This window comes from Styela clava, chromosome 2 (genome assembly GCF_964204865.1).
Source record: "Styela clava chromosome 2, kaStyClav1.hap1.2, whole genome shotgun sequence".
Lineage (NCBI taxonomy): Eukaryota > Metazoa > Chordata > Ascidiacea > Stolidobranchia > Styelidae > Styela > Styela clava.
In genome coordinates this window covers 25,497,722-25,521,083 of record NC_135251.1, presented here as the reverse complement: position 1 = coordinate 25,521,083, position 23,362 = coordinate 25,497,722, and the positions used below count along the sequence as shown (strand labels likewise).

Below are 23,362 nucleotides of genomic sequence, written 5' to 3'. Positions count from 1 at the left end.
TTCACTGGCTCTGAAGTCTAAACACGAGGTCGGTAAACTTTTGTCATTTGCGTGCCAAAAGTACTCCGTTAAACACTTAAAACTGTCCTCGACCCACTTCCCTATCTCCATGACACACTACCCGACCTCCCTCAACTTTCCTATCCTCGACCCTTTGCTCTTTCTCCCCAACTTTCACATTCTCGAACCATCGCTTTATCTCCCTCAAACTCTCTCCTTTCGACTTACTGTTCTATCTCCCTCAACCTAGCTATCCTCAGACCCACTCCCCTATCTGCCACAACTTACATATCTTTGACCTACGGTGCTATACTATTCGGTACCTGACCTAACGGCGCTTTATTCACAACCCGATCGCCACACCAAACTTTACTATCTTGTGACCAACTTCCATGGGTTATACTGGTCGCGTATGCCAATGAGATGATTCAATCGTACTTCGACAAAACATGATTGACAGCATTCGTATATGTAGGCTGGAATCTCAAATATTAAACAATAACCTTAATTGGCAGTTTGAAAATGTTTTATTAATTGGGCTACTGATGGTTTTTTTGTTGGGAATAACGGTTTTCTAAATTTTAACAGGCCGTTTTATGCCCTTAATACTTGGCCATGTCGTCAGTCTCGTGACAAATATGATGCTGATCCGAAATAAGCAATAGTGCTCTGGTAGTATTTTTCTTCAACATTTTATAGTAAAAGCGATGCCAAAGATAACGTACTAACTGCGTCCTTTGCAACTTCATTAAGTTGCAGATAAGATAAGATCAATTTTGGGACTATACGCTGAATTAAAGGGCAGTTGGTAACGCTAGCTACGACAAAACATTTCATGGCTCTAAAATAGTTTGGAAGGGATTACACTCACTGAGCGACTTATATTTTTGACTTTTCAGCCTTCTCAGTCACGTGAAAAAAAATTTGTATATACAACAGAATATGGCAGAACATTCGTTGAAAATGACCAAGCGTGCAAATATTTTATTATTTCCTCATCGTTTTGTCTTGAACGGAAATACAAGCGACATTGAATGAGTTTCTGAAAATGAAATCAGGCATGTCGATATCGAATGACCTTTCGAAATTTTAAAAACAGTCACCTCAAACCCGAGGCCACCAGTAGCTTATTTAGTAGCACATTTTTAAGCCATTCATTATGGTTATTGATTATCAATTGAGATTCCAGCCAGGGATGGGAAATAGGACAGTGGGTCGAGGATAGGACGGTTGAGGGAGATAGGGCGGTGAGTCGAGGATAGGAAGGTTGAGGGAGACAGGGCAGAAGATCGAGAATAGGAAAAGGCAGTGAGTGGGTGGTGGATTTGTGATGGGATAAATGTTTAACTTCACTGGCTCTGAAGTCTAAACCAGAGGTCGGCAAACTTTTGTCGTTTGCGGGCCAAAATTACTCCGTTGAAGACACTTAAACACCCACTGCCCTACCTCCATCTACTTACTTACCTATCTATACTCGACCTACTGCCCGACCTCCCTCAACTTTCCCATCCTCGACCTACTGTCCTAGCTCCCTCAAACATCCTATCCTCGGCCCACTACGCCACCTCCCTATCCTCGACCCACTGCTCTATCTCCCCAACTTTCACGTCCTCGAACCACTGTTTTATCTCCCTCAACCTCTCTTTTTTCGACCTACTGTCCTATCTCCCTCAACCCACCTATCCTCGGACCCACTGCCCTATCTGTCACAACTTACCTATATTTGACCTACGGTGCTATACTATTCGATACCTGACCTAACGGCGCTTTATTCACGACCCGATCGCCACACTGAACTTTACTATCTTGCGACCAACTTCCATGGGTTATACTGGTCGTGTATGCCAATGAGATGATTCAATCGTACGTCGACAAAACTTGATTGACAGCATTCGTATATGTAGGATGGAATCTCAAATATTAAACAATAACCTTAATTGCAGTTTTTTGTTGGGAATAACAGATTTCTAATTTTTAACAGGCCGTTTTATGCCCTTAATAATTGGCCATGTCGTCAGTCTCGTGACAAATATGATGCTGATCCGAAATAAGCAATAGTGTTCTGGTCCGTATATAGTATTTTTCTTCAACATTTTATATAATTTGTTGGGAATAACAGATTTCTAAATTTTAACAGGCCGTTTACTGCGTCCTTTGCAACTTCATTAAGTTGCAGATAAGATAAGCTCAATTTTGGGACTATACGCTGAATTAAAGGGCAGTTGGTAACGCTGTCTACGACAAAACATTTCATGACTCTAAAATAGTTTGGAAGGGATTACACTCACTGAGCGTCTCATATTTTTGACTGTTTTTGACTTTTTAGCCTTCTCAGTCACGTAAAAGAAATTTGTATATACAACAGAATATGGCAGAACATTCGTTGAAAATGACTAAGCGTGCAAATATTTTATTATTTCCTCATCGTTTTGTCTTGAACGGATATACAAGGGACATTGAATGAGTTTATGAAAATGAACTCAGGCATGTCGATATCCAATGACCTTTCGAAATTTTAAAAACAGTCACCTCAAACCCGAGGCCACCAGTAGCTAAATTAGTAGCACATTTTTAAGCCACTCATTATGGTTATTGATTACCAATTGAGATTCCAGCCTAGATTTACGAATGCCGTCAATCATGTTTTGTCGACGTACGATTGAATCATCTCATTGACATACTCGACCAGTATAACACATGGAGGTTGGTCGCAAGATAGTAGAGTTCTTTTTGACGATCTAGTCGTGATTGTAGCGCCGTTAGGTTAGGGGCTGAGTGGTATAGCGTCGTAGGTCGAAGGTAAGTAACTTGATGGAGATCGGAAAGTGGGTCGAGGGTGGGAAATTTGAGGCAGATAGTGCAGTGGATAGAGGAAAGAAAAGTTGAGGGAGATATGGCGATGAGTCGAGGATAAAGAGGTTGAAGGAGATAGGAAGTTTGGGCGAAATAGGACAGTGGATCGAGGATAGGACGGTTGAAAATAGGAAGGTTGAGTGAGAAGGGGCAGTAACTTCACTGGCTCTGAAGTCTAAACCCGAGGTCGGTAAACTTTTGTTGTTTGCGTGCCAAAAGTACCCCGTTAAACACTTAAAACTGTCCTCGACCCACTGCCCTATCTCCATGACACACTGCCCGACCTCCCTCAACTTTCCTATCCTCGACCCTCGGCTCTTTCTCCCCAACTTTAACATTCTCGAACCACCGCTTTATCTCCCTCAACCTCTCTCTTTTCGACTTACTGTCCTATCTCCTGCCTTATCTGCCACAACTTACCTATCTTTAACCTACGGTGCCATACTATTCGATACCTGAACTAACGGTGCTTTATTCACGACCCGATCGCCACACAGAACTTTACTATCTTGTGACCAACTTCCATGGGTTATACTGGTCGTGTATGCCAATGAGATGATTCAATCGTACTTCGACAAAACATGATTGAGAGCATTCGTATATGTAGGCTGGAATCTCAAATATTAAACAATAACCTTAATTGGCAGTTTAAAAATGTTTTACTAATTGGGCTACTGATGGTTTTTTTGTTTGGAATAACGGTTTTCTAAATTTTAACAGGCCGTTTTATGCCCTTAATAAATGACCATGTCGTCAGTCTCGTGACAAATATGATGCTGATCCGAAATAAGCAATAGTGCTCTGGTAGTATTTTTCTTAAACATTTTATAGTAAAAGCGATGCCAAAGATTACGTACTAACTGCGTCCTTTGCAACTTCATTAAGTTGCAGATAAGATTAGGTCAATTTTGGGACTATACGCTGAATTAAAGGGCAGTTGGTAACGCTAGCTACGACAAAACATTTCATGGCTCTAAAATAGTTTGGAAGGGATTACACTCACTGAGCGACTTATTTTTTTGACTGTTTTCGACTTTTCAGCCTTCTCAGTCACGTAAATAAAATTTGTATATACAACAGAATATGGCAGAACATTCGTTGAAAATGACTAAGCGTGCAAATATTTTATTATTTTCTCATCGTTTTGCCTTGAACCGAAATACAAACGACATTGAATGAGTTTCGGAAAATGAACTCAGGTATGTCGATATCGAAAGGCCTTTCAAAATTTTATAATTTTATTTATAAAACATGGAAGTTGGTTGCAAAATGGTAGAGTTCATTTTGACGATCTAGTCGTGATTGTAGCGCCGTTAGGTTAGGGGCTGAGTGGTATAGCGTCGTAGGTCGAAGATAAGTAAGTTGATGGAGGTCGGAAAGTGGGTCGAGGGTGGGAAATTCAAGGCAGAGGCAGTGGATAGAGGAAAGAAAAGTTGAAGGGGATAGGATGTTTGGGGGAAATAGGACAGTGGGTCGAGGATAGGAAGGTTGAGGGAGATAGGGCGGTGGGTCAAGGATAGGAAGGTTGAGAGAGGTGGAGCAGTTGGGCGAGGGAAACAGGGCAGAGGATCGAGAATAGGAAAGTCGAGGGAGATAGGGCAGTGGGTCGAGGATTTGTGTTGGGATGTCTGTATAACTTCACTGGCTCTAAAGTGTAAACCAGAGGTCGGCAAACTTTTGTCGTTTGCGGGCCAAAATTAAAGGTTGCAAGTCATTGGCGGGTAGCACGTATTTTGGAAAGTTAAAAACCAAAGGAATGGCCAATGAATCACATTTTTTCACCCAGAAAGCAGTGCGCGAAGACTGATCCTTTGAATATTTTCAGCGTCATTAAACCATTTGCGCTCAGCATCTACTTTTTTACGTTCTGTTGCCATTTCTCTAATTATAATCAATTATGGGCTCAATAAACGAGTGATTGTGAATTATATACTTGTTAGGTTATAGTATAATTTAGTTTCTCAAAACAAATTTTGCCACGTAAAGAATATATTCGTCCATAAAGCTGTTTTGTTAATATAATTCAGTGAGGCGTCGCGGGCCGAATTCGTGAAATTTCATTTTAAGAACTATTATTATTCTGGGTAAGTTACTATGATAATGATGTTGTTGAGTTTAATGGGCATTTTGACATCGCATTCCCGCGGCAGCAACATTCTGTTTTAGGGCGCCAAAGCATATCGATTGTGCAGATAAATAAATGTTGAGTGTAACCTGTGAAGGATTGTGAGAAGCACATTAACAAAATTGGATGTTCACCTGCTATTTCTTTTTGAGTAGATAATGAGAAAAATTGTTTTAAAAGCTTAATATAAAATGAATCTAAAGCAGCTTCATAATTCTATTTTGACAATGCAGTCTATTACACGTTATTTAAATTTTCAAACATAGATCTGAGCCTAAAGAATTCGTGGTCGCACTTTTCAAAACCAAGGAAACAGCAACATATCGAGGAATTCGTGAGTTCTCAGTTGTTAAACACTATCTGATTTATTAGTTGTAAATTGGAACTATTTCTAAAAATACAGAAGACGCAGATCATAGAGACTCTCGAGTTTCTTCGCACGTCCATGACACAGCAGCTGCGCAAGAAGGTATTGTGTTATTTTCAAAAGGAATTCATCAGGATATCACGGCGATTATATACATGTTCAAAAGCAGCAGATAGTGGTAGCTGAAAAATGAGCTTTTTTCGTGAATACAGCCTTGCGTGGAAGTAAGTATATATGTGAAAATGTGGCATTGGGCCAACGGACGAGATACTAGAATTTTCGATTTATAAAAAAAGTAACTATGCACTGGAATCCATTTTTAGCAAAAAAGCAATATCTGATATCTAATAAACTAAGCAAGTCATTAGTCAACGAGGGCAGTGTTGAAAAATAACATTTTATAATCTGATTGATTCAATATTTCTATATAGTGTGATCAATTACTTCGATTGTTATCACTATGGTTGTAACAAAACCGTTTGTATAATCCATGTGTGTACGGTTACAGTTGAATCTATTGAAAAGGGCGACACGGAGATCACGGTTGCAACCGACTATTCAACATACATCGTTTGTATTGATTGTATTATTTTTGAAGGTAATTTGTTTATGATTTGGAGATGGCAAGAAACGAATTAGCTTTTTATTCATACACAACCGTAGGTATATGAAAACGAGTTAAGCAACTTATTTGTAAATTAACTGTTTCAAGTTACAGCAAATGCGTTAACTGAAATCGAAGTATAACTTTGAAATGTGGTTTTGAGTATTGTGCTGCCGGGGAAATCAGACAAGCGTGACGTGAAATGGTATCGCATTTATTGTTGATTATTTCATACAAATATCAAACATGTCTTATTTCAAATTACAATGTCAATAACATCATAGATAATATCTTGCAGGGATTCAGTGGATCGGAGTCGCAATCGCTTAATTGTGAAAGTGGAAATAAGTTGAGAGCCAACAAACGAAAGTCGAAAACTCGGTAGAAATAACAAAATTCGTCGCAATACCACAAGTAGCCTACAGTAGATGTGTATATATTATAATTTTTTAATATTAGGTAATGCTTTTGTGTTTTGCCCTCTGGCAATAATGAATTTTCAGCCTGTAAAGCATCAGATATAATGTTTAGAATCAGAGGTTGGTGTACGTTACCTTGTATAAAGTGAATTATCGCGGATTCTTTTTGAGCAACGAGGTGGGGTTAATTTTCAAACAAAATTGATATTTTTGTTGTTCTTACTGAATGGATAAGTAGTTAGTTTTAATGTTGGATGAATGAATAAATATTTCGCCCAACCGCCCCTACTATATGACTACACGAGGCCGATCAATTCGCTGTACAATACTTGAATCATACATTTTTCGGTAGGTACTCCTGTAATATGTGAACCAAGATGGCGGACACCGGAACGTAGTATTCGTACCAGATTAGTGTTAGGCCATAATTTCAGGCACAAATACTACGAGAGTCGCTTGGCTAGTCACCGAACTTGGAATAGAACTAAAATAAAGAAAATTGGAATGAAAATATGGCAGGACCCTAACCTGGTACACATATTGCGTTCCGGTGCCCGCAATCTTGGTTCAGGAGTACCCATTTTTTTCTTTCTAATGTCGACAACCTAACCGACAACCGACAACGAAGTGCAGATTGAAGACAATTATATAGATTTAGGTGCCATTCTTGTATCGCCTATTAAAATGTTTCTTTGTTCTCAATTAGTCCAGTGAGATGACAATAGTGATAAAACTTCTACTTCTGCTGTACGTGTGTATGGCGCACGGATACATGTGGGGACCAGAAGACACTGCGTGTGATTTCATGAAGCCGCTTTTACCCCCTTTTGCCAAGGATTTTGCAAATCTTCGATTTATCGAATTGTTGTGAATAAATATAGATTCTTACCGGGATAAAAACTTTACAGTCAGTATTAGTGTTCAATATTCAAAGATAACTCGCTTTTTTAATGCGTATAATGCAATCTCTGCAAACCGACACGGTACCTCATATTTTAATCCTTGAACTCTTTCTAAATTCAAATACTTCATTATTACTATTGTGATGTAGACGTGTGAGAAGTATGGCGAAATCGCTTTAAAATTTTTTTCTAATGTTTACAGTCTCTAGATAACATTATCAGTCGGTAACTGCTAATTATTTTGTTTTTCCATAGTTCGGATCCAAGGAAAAACTGGCGATGACCGATATACATACCAGGGGGCAATGCTAACGGTGAAGCTTTAAATATTTATTTTAAGAATAGTAGGGTGATAGAATAGAAACATTAGTTTCATTGATAACTCAACAGCCAAGTAAAATTTTGACAAAACCTGCGGTCATCAAGACGGTAAATATTTATAGCCTGATTTCTAGCTGATAAATTTTGATATAGAACGGTTCTTGGTAACAATAAATTTCTTTATGAATTTTCATGTGTGCGAAATATCTGATATCAAAAGAGTTTGAGTATTGTTCATAGTGATATCAAAATGACCTTTTAAAATATGTATAAGTCAAGAGTGTGTAAACTGCGGCCCGCGGACCAAATGCGGCCCGCAAGGAAAAATTGTGCCGACCGCGGAGAAGTGCCGATTTTAAATAGTGTGTTCGCGAAACGAGTTTTTAGTTTAGTTAATCTGGTATGTGCGAGCAATTCTAATCTCTTTGCGGCGCAAAGCCAATACCAGTACTTGACTGCTACTGTCATATTAGCAAAACTAGCTAGCAAAATCCTGTTCCAAAAACAAACAAAAAAATGTTATTAAAACATGTTTCTTATACTGTATTCGTTTAAAGTCGGTGTGATAATAAATTTGAATATCTGTTTTCATTAGAAATCTATGCATTTTAACTCAACATTTCTGCTAGAACCCCTAACAATGCCATAAGATCAATAAAAAAGTTGTGCCTGCAACTACAGTATAAACTCTATCTACAAAATTTATTCGTTTCGTAAATTCCTTTGTAGGTAGAAAGTTCCGTAAGTAGGGACACAGATTACCTGTAAATGCCCTAACGGTCTAAGCCCCTACAAAATGGACATAACATTTGTATAAATCATAATAATGGTTAGAACCCGCAACAAATACATGTTAGACTTAAATTACTGCATAATAAATAAAGAAGGTACATATGGAAATAAGAAAGAACAGAGAAATACCGAATAAAAACACTACGAACGGTATGTTTGTTTATCTTTGGCGTTGGGTAGACTAGGCTACGCTAAACGAAGACCGCAGAGAGTGGGAGGAGGCGGCAAAAGCTGACCGCTGAAAGAGAACGTAATTTTCGATAATGAGCACACACACATGCAATTCAAATTTTTTTATTGTATCATCGTCTTCTCACTAAATTTCGCTTTGCCCGCGGGGAAAAAACGGGTCAATAATTGTAAAATATTTCAAATCAAAACGTGGACGACGGCGCTAGGATATGTGCGCCATATTCGATATTCTTATAAACACGAAAAACGATATTCGAAGGTCGCGATATTCGATTTTTAAATTCGAATTGGACATTGCTTATTCAAGCACTGCATTAAATTTTTCTAAGATAAACAAATATCACTGCACATATTTTTAAGTTTTCGGCCGTTCGTATGTAGAAAATCTTACGATAGCCGTAGCAATATTTTTACGATAAAAATTATCGTAATTCGGACTTTTCGTATCCAGAGCCTTTCGTAGGTAGAGTTTCTAGGTGCGGCCCGCGGCTTCACCCAGTAACTTGTACCTGGCTCTCCTGTAATAAAGGTTGCACACCCCTGGTATAAGTGTATAATCAGTTTCTAAATTAATACAGTTTCTGTATATGCATGGTTCAATGTTGATTTTTTGTCTGCGGTAATAAAGACGGTAAATATTTTTAGCTTGATTTATAGTTGATAACTTTTGGTATAGAACAGTTCTTAGTAACAATATATTTGTTTATAAATTTTCTTGTTTGCGGAAAATCTGATATCACAACAGGTCGAGTACTGCTGAGAGTGTATAGCCAGTTTCTAAATGAGTAGGCAGATTCTGTATGCACGGTTCAATGTTGATTTTTCGTAAAACTTGCATAGTTTTTGCAATACAAATTTAATATGTGTCAGTTCAAGGAACAGTATACCAAATTTGAAAAAATAAAAGAAAAAATTCATATTGAATAAAATATATATATATATATATACATTGAACATGACAGGTACTGACAGCGCCGGATTAGCCTTTAAACAATATAAGCACGTGCTTAGGGCATCAAGCAAGGAGGGGCATCACAGAACTTTTAGAGCAGAATTTTATATAGTTTATCGGTATTTATTAAAATATTACGAGTTCAACAGACGACTCAAACTTCAAAATGTTCGCTTATTTTTTGTCTTCAAGTATCATATTAACCTTCTTTACTAAAAAGAAACCATGAAACTTATTTATTGGACAAGAAATGAGCCTATGAGTCGTTTTCTCAAAATGTTGTGGTTTTTGCTTTCTAGTATTTACCTTGTTGTCGCATTTTTATTTTGAAAAATTTCTATTCTCTTCAACAATTTGACCAATAAACTATTTACACTATGTGGCGGTTCCACGATCGCATTTCAACGATATATTGGTCAGCAAAGTCGGGAGTTTCTTGATAAGGTAGACCAGGGTGGTCCAAACTCTGTCATGCTGATACATTCCGTGCGGCTCACAGAACAATTTTAGCGTATATTTGTATCTAATGGAGTAACGTTTTTGAGTTTTTTTAGATGGGGTTGGTATCCCGAAATTCCAACCCCTTTTCTAACGCTTTGTGCCTTTATTTTAGTAAAAACACTCGCGTCGGCCATGTGACAGTAGTGACGAAACGCAGAGCCGACTTAACGCCGCGTAATCCAGTTTTTTTTAGCTAGGTCCCGAAAACCAACGTAGTCTGACTTGGTTGGTATTTGACGATGTCTTATTTTATTTTAAAAAAAGAATTTTCATCGGCCTTACATATCAAAGCACTGTCTATAGGTTTGAGTTATGGAATGTAAAGCCATTTGCTTGCGAGGTCGAAACCATATGAAAAGGTAGAAATCGAGCGATTAAAGAATTGTTGCGAGTCTTAAGTAAATATAAAATAAGCCGTGCCAGAATGTCGAAATGAAACGTTTGTTGTTGCAGAAATTCATCAAAATTATAAGATAATCCAAAGAAATTATTTTAAAGTGCATAAGGAAGTGAGAACAGGTACGAAGTTATAAGTCGCACAAGGTATTCCGGGTCAGGGCGTAGATTGAGTTTTTCTTGAAAGAATATTGTGAATAAACAGACAAACATATGGGTTTATAAATGATTTTAAGTTAGAGATAGAAGGCTCTGCTGCCAAATACACATTGTTCGACTGAATTTGTTATTTAAATCATTTTGTTCACCTTAATGCTTATTACAAATAATTTTATTGTTCGATTCGGAATCCGAGTTTAATTTTTATTTTCAAACCATTTTCAATTTACCCGAATTCAGATTTTTGAGTATAAGTCTATTAAAAGCCAAACCTTTTCAAAGATTTGTGTCTTTATGTGTTTTAATGAATAATTAGGATTATGATATACTGGTACACAGCAGGTGAAGTTTAAATATGTTTTGACATATACATATATACTAATTAAATTGTTACTTATGCAGAGTTTATATCTAGAGTACTAACATATGAAAAATACCTAATCGGTACCTTCAACACTTTACCGTTTATGTCTACCGCCTTTTGATAGTAGCTGAGTAGTGAATAATAATCACCTTATGTTATGACTATACCTAACATTTCCTTAAACTCGACAACGTAGTATATATACAGTATAATAGCAAATAACTTTGAAAAGTTCGCGAATAAAAGAAAATGATATTGTTTTAGAAGATAAAATGTGTTGTAACTTCATATATTTTGATTATTGAAATTCACCTATAATTTAAAAACCACGTAAATGCAAATTATAGAGAAATTTGTGGTTGTATAAAAAAGTGTGTCATCAGCATTTATCTGATGCATACAGCATTGAGTGATGGAAGATGTTCATTTATATACCCGTTCTTAGTGGTACTTTAGGACACAGAGAGCAGTTTAGAATTAGGCTGTACATCAATACGTCTAATTACTATAATATGTTAAAATGGAATCTATAACATCTATACAACAACAAACCACCCATGTGGTCTCCAATCGTAATGGTAGTATACATTCAAAAACCGGAAGCTTTAGAAAAAGACGACTTCAAAGACAGAAAATGTCGTTCAAAGAAGAACCGGAATCCGAAAGTCAAAACTTTTCATTCTTTCTGCTATATATAAAGAACGAAACGCAACTGGAAGACATGGATACCAAACGGAATTATATGGCCATGGAAGGTTAGATGTTTCGCAAACAATTTTCTCTTATTCGAATATATCTGGCCTTACTTTGTTTTAACGTCACATCTCAATATCCAAAAACGCCTAAAATTTTTCCTGGTTTAAGTCTAGTATGAATAAGTATGTTTGTTCAAAATTCGAAAGATATTACAGATAATCATCCCTAGTGTCGTCATTAAAATTATTTTGTCATCAATGTAACAATTGTTCATACACTGGTACAAATATCTAAGAAAATATTGATATTCTAAACCTCACCTATATATAAATGGATATGCAACGGGTAATAACGGATGACCACCATAAAACGGGTCTAAACTAGAGATGTACCGATACCACTTTTGTCACCGATATTTCAGATTGAAAAAAAGATATATCACATAAGAAATTGATGTTTGGTATCCGAATGCATTAACTGATTCGGATGCATTGTACACTGACGCTAGTAATCTCGGTGTCCAATTAGAAAACTCATATGCCGAGATGTCCAATTCCAATTTATTATTAATATCGCGACCTTCGAATATCGTTTTTTGTGTTTAAAAGAATATCGAATATATGCAAATATTTTATTTTGTGTTTAATCGTGATCGTCGCGACAATTACAGCCAAAATTAAAGGATATCAATCAGTGCCGACTAGAAATACCTATACCACGTATGATACTAGGCGGCCACATCAATAAATCTATAAAGAAATTGTGTATTTGAACAAAATTAAAATTACTATAATCACAATATTTAATACCTGTGTAGAGTGATAATTGCGTCGGAATTTAGCCTAACGATGTCCATGGACTGAATGACACTCGCGCTTGACGATAAACAGAATTTATAACTGTGCCAAACAGTGCATGTCTTGTAAAAAGGACTTCGATTCCACTGTATGATTTAAAACTGAGCGCCTAGTTGCTCTCTTTTCTGTGTCGTGTTGATATATTTCTTCATAATTAATATGTAATATGTATTAAAAATGTCAATATAAAAAGTTGGCAGCAAAAAAAAAGTCAAATTAGATGAGCTGGTTCTGCTAGAAATATTTAAAAACAGGCGAATCATATTCTCGTTACCACTTGCGGGGGTGTAGACATGCATGGCTCATAGTTCCCGATCTGTCTGGACAAAAAAATAAATTAAAAAGTAATATTTTAACTTACCTTTTAAAACATTCTGGATCATATCTAAAAGGTTAATATATCGGAAATATCGGTATTAATTCAGCCGATACCGATACATGACCGATACCGAAAAAATAGCCGATATTGCCGATACCGATACCCGATACCGATACATCGACTCTAAACTGGTAGAGGAATCGATTAGGTAATAGATTAGATTTTATAGCACCATACGTACAAGCGAGCAATGTGCTATTTTTGAAAATAAATAAAAGCCACTCTATAATCGGCCCATCGGTATTTGAGAAAAATCAAGATGGATAGATTTCAATCATCGAACTGTTATATTTTCTCTTCAAAAAAACATGAATCATAGACAAAGCGCCCACTAATTTGGCGACTGTATACGGACTCGACTCGAATTTGCAAAATACAATGCAATACTAGTTGTCGAAAAGTTTGGATCGATAGATGCATTATCACTGAATAACGACAAGTTGAGGGGAAAGGCTATTCACTCTCCATTTAACTCGATATTTTGTATTATAAATTAGGCAAATTACTGACTGGAACTTAATGATGAGAGACTTGATATTGAAGTTAATCATGAGCTACAACGTTTTGTTTGGGTACACCTGGTGATAAAAAATTTAGTTTGGCGGGACTAATGCATAGTGGGGTAAATGTAGATTTTATTCAGCGAATAAGAAATTCTTACACACATCTTACTACCAAAATGCTTTGAAAAACGTCTGTTAAGTGTCCCACTGTACCCCACTTGTGGGGCACATTCGGTCAGACCCTGGGGCACAGTGGGTCAGTCTGTCAAAATTCAACGAAGTGAGCCCTTAAAAATAAGCAATTAATCTGCATAATCGTCTAACGAACAGGGAGACTTCGAATTTGAAGATTTAATATTTTTGAAATCAATGTTCAACTGAAATAGTTCAAATATTTTGACAAAAAAATTCGCAAACAAATTTGAATATTTCCTTCCTCGAATCTAAATCTGAAAATATTATTGAAAAAATGAAAAATATCAGACGGTGGTTTGTCATGTTGGAAAAGCTAAGGTAGAAAAAAAAACTGGAACCGTGAAATTTTAGTTTCAACCTCCCAAAACCAATTTCACCTCATAACTTGCGCCGCTCTACCCGTCCGTTGTCGCGGATATAGTATCAGCGCGAGAGCTGATTTTCCACTGTGCCCCATGTCCCAACGTGCCCCATCTTCCCCTGCAATATTGGTTATATTCACACTCAAATTTATTTATTAGCACATTTGATCTGTTTCTGGAACTAAGCAAAAGCATGTTCCGGCCACGGAAATGGGATGATTAAATGTCCTTCAAACTAAAAAATCTTATTTTCACGGTGACTCACTCCGAATAATAGTAATTTGTAAAATGAAACTTCACAGCACCTATTGGATCAATTGTAAAATTTTTATTATTTAAAAATGGATTTTCTCTTGTATCGACCTCCAACAACAGGTTCTACGGAACGCCAAATATAATCGTAATCGTTAACTACGGTGTTGCATTTGTTTAACGTCTAAAACAAGAACGCGTTCATTCCAATAACGGGTTCGCACGAACCCGCTGAATCGTATCACAAATTTTAATTGCAATTATGTTTTCGGGTTTCCACAAGATATATTGCTTCGAGGTCCCACTTTACAAAACTTGGTTCCAAAATCACAACTGAAAGAATATTATTTTAGATATTTCAATATGCTTTGTATAAATAAAAAAAAGCGTAATATTATGACGGTATACAATTGGCACGGATATAAGTTAAAGGAAAACTCAGTCACGCCGTGAAAAATTTTGTTTCATTCCTGAAGCTAATTTTATTTTAACTATAATATATGAGTTTACTCATTTCCTCGGACTAAATTAATTCATAACGATGTCAATCACTTTCGAGATAAAAGCTGTCAATGTTCATATATCTCAAGTTTAGTAACGTTTCATGTCAGACATCTTTTTATATAAAATATATTGTTGACATATCATTAAAAGTTGTATATTTATATATGGGTCGTAAAAACAATTCCTCGCATAATTTGATGAAAGATATTACAAGGTCTGGTTCAGATTATAATCAAAGGGGTGAAGAGCCTTTTTTAAGCCAAATAGAACAATGATTGCAAATTAGAGCATTTCTTGAACTATTCACTTAATTGCCGCTGTATGGAGTATCGTTACAACATTTGCGTTGGCGTTCCCAGTACTGTTATTAAGCCTAATGACCAATATCCAAAGTTGTAAATATGACTGGTCTCAAACTTGTTTCGGGATGCGTCATTTTTTTCACCAATGAAGTGTTGAGTCACATTGACTTAAAACTTCGATGGTTAACAGCAGCAGCAGTTATGGCAACGATTTTTAAATAAATCCATTTTTCTCAATTTGTTCCTGATTCTTACAGGACTCGATATTTAACCTAGAACTTTGCTGTTTACTTATAGTAAGACACTTTCTAGTTTATTTTGCACACTTTTCCTCAGTGTTCCTCAAAAATCCCTCATTTCTTGAAAACTTAGCCGACCTTTCGTAAACCAAAAGTCCTGGATAATTAAATAGAATCAAATTCTCGAAAATAAATTTTCCGTGGTAACCTACCTTCAAAATAGATAGTAAATATGGAAAGTATTCTAAACAAAGTTTATCAAACGAACAATAAAATCAATGACCCAAAAGTATTTACGGTAGGTATGTTTCGGATTGTGACATAACGAATCACTGATAATATGTAAAGCATTAATAAGCGTTCCTGCGGCATTGCGACAAATTTTGTTACTTCGTCCGAGGGCTCGACTTTCATTTGATCGCTTTCAACTTATTCCCACTTCCACAATGAAGCGATCGCATAAGACCATACAAAAGTTAAAAACAATGCGTTCCAGGCCTGCCGAAATCTACGTTACTATTCTAAAAGAAACATTCTATCATAGCCTATGTCTGAATATTTATTTGCTACATTGTTCTATAATAAAATGAGTAGATAATTATAAGTCATAAGAACCGTCAGATAATGTAATATTTGCGTCGTTGCATTATTTCATTGAGAAGCACTCATAACATCTGAGCATTGAGAATTATTTAGACGTGATGTCGTTCAAATCAATTAAAGTATTCCCAATGTCATAAAGGTATTTTGCCGATGGATATGGTGTTGGTGTGTACACTTCGATCCACTGAATCCCTGCGAGATGTTGACTATGTCATTATTAACATTGTATTTTCAAATAAGCTATAGGATCGGCCTGGTAATAAAGTGGTGCCCTGTGTCATAATTTGGGATTATGGCTAAATTAAATGCATTTTGGGGGGTCAATAATATTTTATAGTGGTCTGCATGTGAACAAAACCAATTTCAAAACTCAAAATGTTTGAGTTTAAATTATCCATGCTTGATCCGAGTGTTCTTAATTACGGTGACGTACCTGTGTCATAATTTGAGATTATGGCTAAATTAAATGTATTTTGGGGTCAATAGTATGCATAGTGGTCTGCATGTGAACAAAACCAATTTCAAAACTCAAAATGTTTGAGTTTAAATCATCCATGCTTGATCCGAGTGTTCTTAATTACGGTGACGTCATCATATTTTTTTTTAATGTATAATTTTTATTTTGATACAAGATCAATTTTATTTGTATGAATATTTCAAAGCTTAAAAATAAACAAAGAATCTGTTGTTAGTTGAAAACGAAGTAATTTGAACGCGCGAGCAACGTTCTCCGGCTCATAATAAATAAACAAACAAAGATACCAGACAGCACGCGATCAAATGCTCTTCGATAAAACGAATATCACTTCACTTCAAAATCAAATCCCACTCTTGTTTTATTTTGAAGGTGACGTAAAGCTCGTCCAAAAGAAAACTCTTTCTCTAGCATATCAATCACGTGTTGACCAAGCGTTAAAAGTGAGAAACTTTATCTCGAAATTTTTTGAAATTTCTCTCTTCTTACCGGCATATGGTCGAACGCATTTGCGCTACGTAATTCGGGCGCGTTTTAGTGGAAAGCGACGAAATTAAGCTTTTTAAAGATATATTGGGAAATGTACTAGCGTGTTTGATTAACTATTTATGTCATATTATAAAAGGGGTATAAAAAGTCGATTGGGACCAACGTATATAAAGGGTACCATATGGCGAACCACGGCCTCTCGTCCGGTTTCCATTCCATGTCGGGTATGTGATTAGTTAGTTATTTGTCTTCGGTACCATGGACTTGCTGGTGGAGGAAGGCGTATCCGATCAGCGGTTACGTGAATCACCCTACGGTGGCGAGGAGTCCAGCAATCCTTTCGCACATAACTATCCCCGCATGGTATTCGAACCTGCGAACCCATACAGAGTAATTAGAGATGCGTTGGCGAGCGTATTCCCAAAGCTTAGGACGATTAGTAACTCACCCATAATAATAATATTTCTTAAAATTTTGCACTGCCTTCGAGGTCATTTTGTGATAATTTTTATCACCTGACAACTTTCGAAAATACTTCATTTGATGATTTGAACGAAAGATACCAATCTGAAGATGGAGTCTATTATGGAGTATTGTTGCCACATTTGTGCTGGTGCTCCCTGTACTGTTATTAACCTTCATGACCAATATCAAATGAGTTATTAATATGATTGGTCTCAAACTTATTTCGAGGTGCATCATCTTTTTCACCATTGAAGTGTGGCCTCATAAGCTCATAACATAGATCAGGGTTGTCCAACCATTATGGACGAAGAGCCACATTTAGTTTACGAATGATTGCGCGGTCCACTTGACATGGTAGTTATATTCTAGTTTCACCGACTACAGATAAAAGGAAAAACAAACAAAGCACCTAAATTATTAGAACAATGAAAATACGAAGATACAGTAAAGTTAAAAGTTTTAACCACACATAAATATTTATGGGAAGTATGGCACTGCGTTTATCCAACAAGTTTGTCAATCATAGGTGCAATGGACGATGTAGAAATGCGGAACGGATTTTTCACGAGGCTGTCAGAAATTAGTCTTACGGAGGATTTTCCTTGGTTCATCCTTGAAAAAAAATTGCTCGTAGAAGTGAATGCTGTCAAATATTGAGGTCATGAAACTGCTTCTTCTAGCTTCACAGAAAAAAAATACAGGAAAACAGATTGAAATACATGGCAGACGATAAAAATAAATTCAAACATGTCTCACTAGCAATAACGACCATAAATGGACATAAAAGAAGCTTTCGATAGCTAGGTGGTGCTTCTCGTGCGTTTGAACGACATTTTTTATTAGAAGTTTCAATAAAGGCTCAGATTTGTGAAGGACATTGCGATTCGAATAATACCACGCGGGCCACTGGGTTTGACGACTCTAACATAGATGGTCAACGGCAGCAGCCAGAGCAGCTTTATTGAATTTATTCATTTTTTCCCCGATTACTATGGGACCCTATACTTCACCTAGACCTCGACCATTGCTGTTTAAATATAGCAAGGCACTTTCTAGTTCATTTCGCACACTTTTCCTTCAGTGTTCCTTAAAATGGCATTACTTGGAAACTTGATCGACTTTATGTAATCCAAAATTCCTAGATAATTGAATAGAATCAAATTCTTTGAAATATGGAAAGTAGGCTATTCTAAACGTCCTGTCACTTGGACCCCCAAATAAAAGTCTTCATGCAATAACTTCTGGCATTCTGAACATCTTACAATCTCGCATCACACTGAATATGATGTGAGCATGTAGGCAGCGCACGATGCAATCTCCAAGGGCGGTACATTTACGTTGGAAGTAACTTTACTATGTACACAGCTTACAAGCCAAAAAGAAACCCCAAACTAATTACACAATCAGCATTTCAGTACCCACTCTCCTACCAAAACGTACTTCACATCTATGATATATATTGTAATATGCGTCCTTACGTGAATTACTTTCTCTCTTTTCTCTCCACCTACCTACGCGAAGAGAAGCTTCAATCAAATATAGAAAATAATGGTACCTTACGACGACATATATATAACTTGAATCAAAGTTTGGGATCGGACTCTGCTTCCAGCGTCATCTAAGATCAGCTCGGTTCATTGAAGTGGCTGTAATCGATTTCTGCTGATTCAAACCCTATAAATAATGCCATGAAAACTAAGCCGATTTTATGTAAATGTTAATTTTTCTTTACCGTTTAAATAGACAAAAATACAGATAGAGAGAGCTGATAGAAAATAAAGAAAGTATATTATGCACTGTGTAAAACGATTGGTGACTCAAAGGCAAGTGGGCTCAATAGAGTCCCTGGTGTATCATAGCTAGTAAAAGCAGGAAAAAGGGTTTTAATAAATTTATTTGCCACAGGTCTCGTGTCTCAGCGTTCCACTTTTGTTTGATAGAATTCCACTCATCTCTAGTTCCACAGAGAAACAAATTGGTCAGATTGAACGAGAATGAAAAACAACTTTTTTCTCTGAAATATGCAGAAGTCTTCGTTTTTATTCTAAAAAAGTATTTATTATTTATTCAATTTTGAGAGAGCAATGTCCGAAGATGGGTACGAATGTACAATGACTAACAATGACACAGTACCCGTAGCTCACGGTGTCTAAAAATGCCGTTTTCTAATTTGTGCCATTTTAGGGCATTTGTCTCACATTTACCAAATTCCCACTATTCCAACTGAACTGTTACCATATAGATTATAGAATATATATATATATATATATATATATATATCTTGGAGCAAATGATTACGGTATTCACATGAGATGACAATCATACAATTGGGACACGAATTATTTTGACGCGTAACTCACCACAAAGTTCGTTATCTAATCATTCAACATTTTCAATTCCAAATAGCAAATCAAGTCTCAACGCGAAGCAATCCACATCGGTGGTATCGATAAGAATATGTAATGAAGTTGCCTTGACTGAGGCTGCTTCTGTTGACCACACCCAAATTTTTGACCGATGACCCTCAATGATTTTGCTCTCGATGTCTTTGTTACAGTGTATATGAAATAAGTTAAACGAAGTCACACTTTATTGATTTGAAAGATGATGCACTCCGAATAAATTTTGACCAATAATATTCATAACCACTGCGATTCATTGATTTGTTCAAAGTGGATTTCTTATATATATATCCTCTCCTTATTCGGGTACAAGGGGGAGAAAAAGGTCCGGCACTACTTTGACAATGATTTGAACCACACTTTGTGATATCTCTCACCAATTCATGCTACGAATTGTTTTTTTGCAATACATATAAAACTTTTGATATGTCAAGAGTATGTATTTCACACAAATATTTACTTAACTCAATTCCAGATATATATATGAACTTACTTTGAAAGCTTTATTGGCTTTATCACAAATTTTAATAAACTCGTGATGAATTAGCTTTAGTTGAACAAATGAGCAAACATATATATGCTTGAAGTAAAATTAGCATTAGAAATGCAACAGAATTTTCCACGGCGTAACTATAGGTTTTATATCCGTGCCAATTGCCTACCGCCATAATAATGAAAAGATGCCGAATTTCGTTTTACTGCATGGTTTCGTTTAATTTTATGAACATTTCTCTTTTCTGGGTATTTATTTCAAAGCATAATAAAACAGTCAAATAATATTCTTGCAGTAAGGATTTTGAAACGTAGTATCATATAATATGATGGAATGAAGAATGTCGTGATCGATATTCCTTACTGTAACTTTTCTAAAATTTTGATTTCGAAAGTCATTAATTTCAGAGTGATTTTTATTTTCTGAATTATATTCTGCCGTTTTTTTTGCGAAAACCTAAAGCTTTGCAACTGTAAAGTACACCTAGAAATGTGCAGATATATAACAGTACATGGAAGAGAATTGTAAACAAAGCTGTAGAAATCATGTAGTATCTCTGAAAACGTCATTTTCTATCCCGTCTGATATCTACATGGAATGACTTACATCTGACGATATAATTCTGAAAATCTTGCTGGAAAAAGGTTGTTTAAACTGCATTATGTTGACATGCATCCTATTTCTAACAGCGTGCATTACTGTGGTTATAGATGTCCATAGCCATCCAACCTCGTTCATTTATTACAAATGTGGTTTGACACCAAATGAGAATGTAGACTGGTCTCAAGCAAGTATTTATGAACGTATTTGATGTATGAAGTATACATGCTAAACTAATGGAATACTTCAATAAGTAATTATGAGAACGCTTGCCCTTCGAAATGGGGTACGGCAATTTTGGGTAACTCTTTAATACCCAATTGCAAATAAGATCAAATTATATTTAACTTTTCTTGATAGATACCTTCTTCAGTCTGATATCTGGCATCTAAATCTCCAGATGGAATGTTTTCGAGAGTAGTCAATTGTCAAGCTATAAAAAATATCACAAATGACCTCCAAGTCATTTCGACCCGGCGTACTGGTATCTAAGATTACACCACAATTTTCAGATTGGTTCAACGTTTCTTTCCTACAAAAACTCTTTGCAATTCCGAGGATTTTTTCGTTAAATATGTCATTCAAGAAAAGAACTTGGTCTGATGACTATTTGAAGTATGGCTTTACCTGCTCAACTGAACGTGACTCCAATGCGAGAATGGCGAGTGAGAATTGCCCCTTTTGAATCGAAGCCACGTATCTCTCAATTGGTTACCGAAAAACAGCAGCAGAAGTATCACTAATAAATCTAATGAATAATTGAAGTTTACTGTTTGTTGCAATTTATTCTGCTACAACCAATGGAGCAATCAGTTTTTCAGATCCGATAGTAAATAAAGCAAGTATTCCAAACATTGTCAATCAAACAAACAGTGAAATTGGTGAATATTTTTTGTTATGCGTCTGAATATTTATTTGCTATAACTTTCTATAATAGGATGAGTGGATATAATATGAGTCAAACAATCCAATTTTCGGCAGTGGCATTGAGAAAAATTTAGAGGCGATGTCACATTCGAATCAATCAAAGTATTTCTGACGCCAAGAAGATCTTCCGCTGTTGGATATGGTGTTGGTGTAAACACTCCGATCCATCGAATCCCTGAAAAATTTGAGACTTTGTTGTAATAAACGTTGTATTATGAAAATATTTACTGTAGTGAATATTAGTAAGAACTGATCAAAACTAAGTACACCAAGGTATCCGTTTTGGTATCAAATTTCACACAATTTGGATTTTATTTCATTTTATTAGATTTTGACATCTGTTATTTTGTGCGTGACTGATTGCGCTGGAAACACAATGCTACTATGTTTTTTTTGTCTCATTTAACGCATTTGATGTTTCCCGAAACGGGGACTTAAAGTATAAGATTTCTACTCATGTTTACTTTCACGCAAAGTAAAAACTAATTTGTTCCCTGCAATTGTTACACTCCAAAGATTACCTTCAAATTTATAACAATCAACAGCAAGAATATTTGTTAAATAATCTGATGCAAATAAGATCTTTGTGTTGCTATTCACATGAGATTCAACTGTAAGGATAAACACATAAGTTATACAAATGTTTGTGTTACAAGTGGTCACAATAGAAAGTAATGTTCAAATATTAAATAAATCAGATCATAAATTAGGATTTTCATTAGATTTCTTTCGTTTACTATTGGGTTACTTGGTATATTTTATACAACAGTATCGCATACCGCCTTTTTGTTATGGTGATAGATTGCAACAGTGCTTAGTTTGTTTTATTAAAAAGGCATAAGTTTCGGTATTTTGTCAGATCTATGACTTTCCATTTTTTAAAACTTTTCCTTAAAGTTGCTAAGCTATTATATGATATCACAAAAACTGTGTTGACGTGTGTTGAAGATTTTTCTCCAAGATATATTATCGCATGATGTTTGCAAATTCTCCTTGTAGAACTTAGGTTCATTTGTGCATATACTGTGTCCATGTCTATTTGATTTCGATTGAAAAAGCCTTGGCATCGAAATTTCTTAGACCTTTTCTGAAAAAGTTCATACGCGCAAATCTAAATTCTTCCAACCAAGAGTTAGTTATCGTAAAATTACATTCTCACGTAAGTTCGTTTTGGCAAGTGAGCAAACGTTCGTTGTTGCAAAACTATATTGGCGAAAAAATACGGGTTGACAGTAGCTTTATTTTAGGAAATGTAATTCGTGCTCGCGAAACCATATTCTCGCTTTTCGCATAAAGCTATATTTTCAAAATTTTGCAGCTACATTTGCCCACGGCCTGCGAACCTGAATTTCGCGAGCCTATCAGAATGCATTGTGATAAATATTAGTTGTGCAGGCGAATCCTTTTCTTATCGGAGTTGGGTCGATAACACAGACACAATTGTGTGACATGTGAATAGAGTACATGCATCTAAAATACATTGACTGTTTATGTAAATCATTCGAATGACTCTCTCTCTCTATATATACATATACATATGCTTTATTTTGCTGCAGTTGGGCCACTCGTTTTCTGTGGCATATAATGAGCTACTCGCAGCGTTATTTTTAACGGTTTTTAATAAAAAATGGTATGACAAAATGTTACGCAAGTAATACAGTTCGTTTAATAT

General features: G+C 36.0%; 1 long non-coding RNA gene across 1 annotated transcript; it reads left to right on the top strand.

Moving 5' to 3' along the window:
• The first annotated feature begins 5,272 nt into the window (after positions 1-5,272).
• On the top strand, positions 5,273-22,092 carry LOC144419978 (uncharacterized). The gene is made up of 4 exons (XR_013474408.1): positions 5,273-5,569; positions 5,854-5,943; positions 7,526-7,584; positions 21,276-22,092. It is a non-coding gene; the product is annotated as an uncharacterized LOC144419978 (long non-coding RNA).
• Positions 22,093-23,362: the final 1,270 nt, after the last annotated feature.